Source organism: Mandrillus leucophaeus, unplaced genomic scaffold (genome assembly GCF_000951045.1).
Source record: "Mandrillus leucophaeus isolate KB7577 unplaced genomic scaffold, Mleu.le_1.0 Scaffold1460, whole genome shotgun sequence".
Classification (NCBI taxonomy): domain Eukaryota; kingdom Metazoa; phylum Chordata; class Mammalia; order Primates; family Cercopithecidae; genus Mandrillus; species Mandrillus leucophaeus.
In genome coordinates, this window is record NW_012101433.1 from 57,064 (window position 1) to 63,509 (window position 6,446).

At 47.9% G+C, this 6,446-nt stretch overlaps 1 long non-coding RNA gene across 1 annotated transcript; it reads left to right on the plus strand.

Moving 5' to 3' along the window:
- The first annotated feature begins 4,686 nt into the window (after window positions 1-4,686).
- Window positions 4,687-6,234, plus strand: LOC105535459. Its single transcript, XR_001005430.1, has 2 exons — window positions 4,687-4,796; window positions 5,982-6,234. It is a non-coding gene; the product is annotated as an uncharacterized LOC105535459 (long non-coding RNA).
- The last annotated feature ends 212 nt before the right edge of the window (window positions 6,235-6,446 follow it).

The following is a 6,446-nucleotide window of genomic DNA, read 5'->3' on the forward strand; positions in this document are numbered from 1 at the left end:
CCTCTTTGCAAATGTGAGTGTGTCTGTTTCATAAATTCCTAAAAGTGGAATTTTCAGACAAAAGGCACACAAATGCTTTAGGTTAATTCTGTCAACCCATGAGCAATGCCTGAGGAATCTGTCAGAATAGGCTGGGTTCTGCTTCTATCACATACACAACCCAAAACCTAACATGACAGAGGTTTATTTCTCCCCAAAACAACATGTTCGTTGAGGGCTTTGCTTCATTACATGATTGTCCTCACCCCAGAACCAAACTGATGAAGCAACCAGAACTCACAGGCGGCTTCCATCACTTCCATTCACATTTTCTCCTCCAAAGCAAGATGCAAGACTGCACCGAATTTCACAAGTGGGAACCTGCAGTAGCACTAAGTGCGCAAAGGAGGAAAAAGGGTGTATCTGTGAATACCACTAGCGACTACCCATTCATGGCCACACCCAGGGCCACACACAAAGTTCACAAACATTTTAATATTCTCTTATGTGTAGAAATTATCTGCATTTGTTTGTCTTTGAACTGTCTCTTCATTTTTTGAGTCTGGCTGTGGGTTTTCTGTTTGGTGATTTGTAGTAGGTTTTAACATAAAGTGCCAACATTAGCCTGTCATCTCTTAGGTATGCTGCAGAACATTTTTTTCAGTTTGTTGACAGATGTTTGATTTTGTGATTTTTTAATAGAAAGTATTAATTTTCATGGAGTCAAATTTATCAGTCATTGATGACTTCTAGGTTTGAGGCTGTGCTTAGAAAGCTGCACGTGAGTCCCTGCTTGTGATTTCCTTCAGCTGCAGCGTCCAGCAATGTTCCGAGTGATGGCTGCTTCATCAGTCTTGTTCTGGGGTGAGGACAATCGTGTCCTCCCCCTAATAAATCATACAAACATTCTCCCTTTTTGGCTTTTTTTTCACAGCTTGGCTTCAGTTGGAATGTATTTTTATACAAGGAGTGAGGCTATTTTTTCCAGATGGCTGCCCTGTGTCTCCAACAGCGCTCCTTCAATAACCCACCTTTTCTCCCCAATTAGAAACCACATCTCAGTCACTAAATTCTCTTAAGGCTTTGCATCTATTTCTGGATCTTGGTTTTGTTCCTTTAATATCTCTAGTCGGTACCAAACTATGAAAATGTGACAACATATTGGCCTAGCAATTGCAGTTCTTAGGAATTTATCACAAGGAAATAATTAGGCAAGAGGATAAAGAGGTGCCAATGCTATAAAAATGCATAAAATTGAGATCAACAGAAGTGTGTCGAGGCCCTAATATAACCTAGCAGGGCATCCAGTGATGTTCACCCACTACCCAAAGTCATGCTGGGACAAGGGCCCAGGATAGGTGAGAAGCACAGAACAGGGACATCATTCATAAGAAATTCTGCTGTAGAATGGGTGCTCTAAGCTCTTAAAACAGCCTCTGCCTCAGGAAAGACTGTCCAGGGCACAAGAAGCTCACACACAGGGTGGGATGACAAGTTTGCATCTGGCCTCACTGCTGGGAGTCCTGGGGGCCTCTGCCCTTTTGGCCACGTTGTCTTCTGCTTCTTAGGGTGGTGAGATTCTGGGCTCTGATTGCAGCAGGTAGACTCACTTAGCTCTCCTTCCCTTTTAGCATTACTGTCTTCTGTAATAAACCTCTCACTTTGATCTTCCAGGCTGACAAATGCTTTGATCTGCCCTCTCTGTATTATTCCAGTGGTTCATCAGTCCAAATATCCACAATGGAAGGAGAGATTTCAGTTTCTTCATACAGTGGAATATTTCACAGGTATTAAAACAAATAAAATAAATGCTTATTTATTGATATGCAAAGATGTCCCACATCAGTAACTTTTAAACACATGTTATAATCCCACATCAATTAACTGGTTACATATCTATATATAATGTTTGCCTCTGCTTAGACAAAACAAAATCTAAGCTCTAGACCCCAAATGGAATTACAAGGGAGTCTTGACGTCTGTTTTCTGCAGTTCTGTCATGTTTGAAATTGTGAAATAAACATAGCACCCTCTGGTAGTCACTCAGAATTCCTCCTCTCTGTCCACAAAGCATTGTCACCCTCCCTGTCCCATTTACCCCAGCCCCAAGGAGACTACTGAGCTGGGACCATCATCTCTTGTTATTAGACAAAGACACTGAGGACCACAGAGGGGAAGCACCTTGTTGACATCACACAGCTCTGAGTCAAAGTGGACTTGGACTCCTTCACTAGCTGTTTCCTAAAGTCCAGGGAGCCCTGGAGGCCCAGGAATGTAAGGGCTGGAGCCCAGAGCTTTCTGTCCTGAAGTCGGGGAGGTGGGGCTACAGCTCATGGCTTGAGTGCATTTCTTCTTAGCCTTCTTTTCCTATAGAATTATAAATCTTTTATAATAATTGTTTTTTAACTAACTGTGCCATAATGTTATAATTGTTATGTCACTAGGCTAGGCAGTAGGCATCTTTCGGCTTCATTATAGTTTCATGGGTCCACCATTGCACATGTGATCTAGGTGGACTGAAACATCATTTTGTGGCACATGACTGGTTATGTGGAAGAGAAGGGTGATGAGCTGAAAGAGGGAGGCAATGAGAAGCAAGGAGGACCTACCCTGCTCAGACCCAGGGACGGGCTACAACAGAGGATAGCAAGGCAGCAGTGTTCTCAGGGGATTGGGCCTCTTACAGCAAGGAGGAAAAGGAAGAGTTCCCTGAGGTTGCTGAAAACCAGGGGCCTGCGGGTGCTGGAGCAGGATTTTGAGTACATGCAAAAGGGTTTCGGCAAAGGAGGGAGGGAGGGAGGAAGTACCTGGGGAGCAAGGGTCAGCCCAGGAGAACCAGGTCTCTCCCAGAAAGTTTCCAGCCACTCAGAAGCAGTGGTCATGCCCAGTTGGGCCCACAAAAGGCATCCAGTGCCCAGCGTGAGAACCTGGCCTGCCTGTTGCCCAGGCCTACCAGAGCCCAGCCATTGCTGGCACCTGCTCTAGCCCCTAGAATGGATCGGCCTGGCCCGGCCCTGGACAGACCTCACTGAAGCAGGTAAAAACACAGACAACTGTGATAAGAGGCAGGCAGAGGCAAGTCACATTGTAGGGGCAGACCAGGTGCTGCAGGAGCCCAGTCAGATGGGCACTGAATCCAGGCAGGCTTTCTGGAAGAGGTGACTCGGGATTTGTGTTCCAGTAGTAATGGTGGCACATCCAGGAAGCAGCATGTGGTCCAGCTGGGCACATTGGGACCTGGAGGCTGTTTTTGTTGTTGTTGTTGTTGCTTACTTGTTTTGGGTTTTTGTGGTTTTTTTTTTAGACGGAGTCTCACTCTGTCCCCAGGCTGGAATGCAGTGGTGTGATCTCAGCTCACTGGAGGAGGCTGGTTCTCAATGAATCTCGAGGCCAAGGCAAGCATCATGACCAGGGTCCAGCCTCAGTAATGCATTCACCCCTTCTCCCTGGGGCACTGCTCCAGGCCCACCATCACTCACTCCTCCCCTGCCCTCTCTCCCAGGAAGCCCCTCACCTGTCACTTCGTGAAGAATATGGAAGTCAAGGAGGTCTTCTTCAGGCAGCCCTCTCCACCTGTGCACCTCCTCCCTCCCTGCCAGCTTCAAAGGAACTGACATCCAGAGGGACCCTCCCCAGTTGCCCCGCCTGTCCCCCAGCCTCTTCCAGGAACTCTCCTCTGGAATCTCTCTGTCTTGATCTCCCTGTCACTCTTGTGCACACCAAGGCTGCTCTCCCTTTTCCTGTAAGTCACTGAATCTACTCAGATACCTTCTGCGTCACAAAATTTCAATTACAAACCAAAACGGAAAAAACTCCTTCCATGACCTTACACATTGTAGACACTTGGCTACAGCAGTGAATGAGACAGACAAAGTCCCTTTCCTCATGTAGCCCTCACACTAGTAGAGTGAAACAGGTAATAAATGAACTCATCAAACGTTCACCATGTGAGTTGGTGATGTGAGCATAGTGCTTCATGCCTGTAATCCTAGGGTTTTGGGAGGCTGAGATGGGAGGATAGTTAAGGTCAGGACCTTGAGACCAGTCTGGGCAACATAGTGAGACCCTGTATTTAAAATAAATAATAAAATAAAAAAGAGCACCAGGGAAAAAGGAAAAGTGAAGGAGGATAGAATGTGTCAGTGGGGAAGGGAAACTGTAGGGCCACATTTTAGACAGGGTGGCCCAGGAGGGTACAGCTCTGACCACTGTTCCTCTGGCCCATTCCACATCTATCCCTATCCCAACCCTGCACAGTGCTTGGGCCAAAATCTCCTCAGTCCTCTTTCTTCAAGAGTAATCCAGGGATCATCTGTATGAGAACTGTGGGGTGAGGTCGCAGCTCCTGACTGTGAGAAGTGCAGATTAACTGGACCCAGGAATTTCACAAGATCTCTGGGGGATTCTGAGACTGCCCCAAATATGGGAACTGCAGATTTTCTCCTGTAAAGGGAGCACCGTCTCGAGGTGTCCAGGTCACCCAGTTCTACCCTGCAGCCACCAGACCAGTCTGAGCCTTGGAGAATGCTGCTCTTTCCTCCTGGAATGCCCTTCCCAGCCTTCCTTGCCTGGTAACACTGACACAACCCTCAAGGCCCAACTCAAAGGCCACCTCCTCCTGATGTCACTCCCTGATCTTTCTCCTGTGTTTCCACTCTCCTCTCTGCCAAATGATATTGACATTTCTACGGGACCCTCTCTCTCTCTAGACCAGAAATGCCCACAGTTGAGGCCCCCTGTAGTGCAATTTGTGTCAGTCTTGGGGGTGTGGATTTGGAGCCCAACCTCCATTTAGGAAAATCCGTCTGATGGACATGGTGGGTTCCAGCCCAGCCGCAGGGGACAGCGAGGGTGTGACAGCGAGCACAGGCTCTGGGTGGTGGTGACAATGGCTGTCATGGTGAGGAAAGGAATGGAAAGGGGGCCTCGTGGGAGCAGAAAGATAGGCCTTGGCTGCAGATGGGCCAGAACCCTGGCAGGAATCCAGAACACGCATCCTAATCCCAGATTGGCTATAAATCAACAGTGGAACCCTGGGGAATGAATTCCCTCTTTCTGAGCCTCAGTTTACTTATCAGTAAAATGGTGACAATAATTCCAACTTCACCAAGGAGATGCAAGGCTCAATGAGATGACGGATCTGAAAATGCCTTATGTTTCCTGGCACAAAGGAGAGGGATTCCTGACATGCGACAAGCATGGAGAGAGAGGAAGGACGGGGTCTGTAAATGCCCAGATGGCAGCCCCACCCCTCCACACACACAAACACCCACCATATCACCCACACTGGTGATTTTCCCAGGAGGGCCCCAGGCCTGGAATTAGCACTGCCAGGTGGGCAGGCAGGACTGCTGTCCCATTGCAGGGGTGAGGAAATGGGCTGTGGATGGTCCCATAAGTGATAAGGGGTAGGGTCTGGCTCCCCATGGCAGGCAGGGAAGATTGAAGTTGCTCCCTGGGAAGAGGAAGGGAGGCATTGACTGGCACTCTGTGATTTACATGAGAAGCCCAGGCTCAGGCAGGTGACTTGAGCTTCCAGATGTAGAAGGTGAAGGAGGCAGAGGAGACTGAGGGCAGGAGGAAGAAGGAAAGGAAGAGAGCAGCAAACTGGAGTCACTACAGGACATAGCTGCTCCAGGCTGGTCTGTCCCATTCTAAGAGAGAAGGAAAAGTGGGAGAGGGGATCACAGATCACGTCCAGATTCCTCACTGGCGTGGGTGCTGCTATGGAAACATCGCTGATGGTCCAGGTTTGTGGTGGGAGAGATTGCAACACTCTGCTTGCTGGAAATCTGTGTTTACAGCCAACACAGGTGCTGACCGAGACAGCCCCACCTGAAGACCCCAGAGCTATCCCAGCTTGCCAGGCTTCCCCTCCTCCTGTTATCATGCCATGCTGCTGAGAACCTGCCTGGCAGGCTGCCCAGCCAAGGCCAGGGCCTAATCTCCGGTGTAACTGACATGTCCTTGTGAGGGCTGAGGAACATCCTCTCTCCCCGCAGAGCCTCACGCAGGTTCTCATCTACTTCCCTGGGGTCTGCCCCACCTCCCTCAGGAGTTTGGAACCACATACTGTTCTGGAGGGGACCTGTCACTGCTGCTGCACCCGTCCTCCAGGGTACCCACAAGTGTTCGTCTCGGTTGTGGCTAATTAACTTATCATATGGTAGTGAATTACCTTCTGGGGGCCCAACATTTTGTTTATTTTTAAAAAATAAAATTAGTACCATTGTTTATTTTGTGAATGTACAGAAATATTTCTCTGATTATTATTTACACGCCCTTTGGAAAAACTTTATAAAATAAAAAAAAGGAGAATCCTACCACCCAGAGATCATCACTTTAATTTTTTTTATTCATAATTGCACATACAGGTATATTTGGGATCATCCTTCGTATGTATTGGGAGTGTATCAATCTGAAAGTTCAATCACCTAAACAAATACAGGTTCATTTTTCTTCCATAG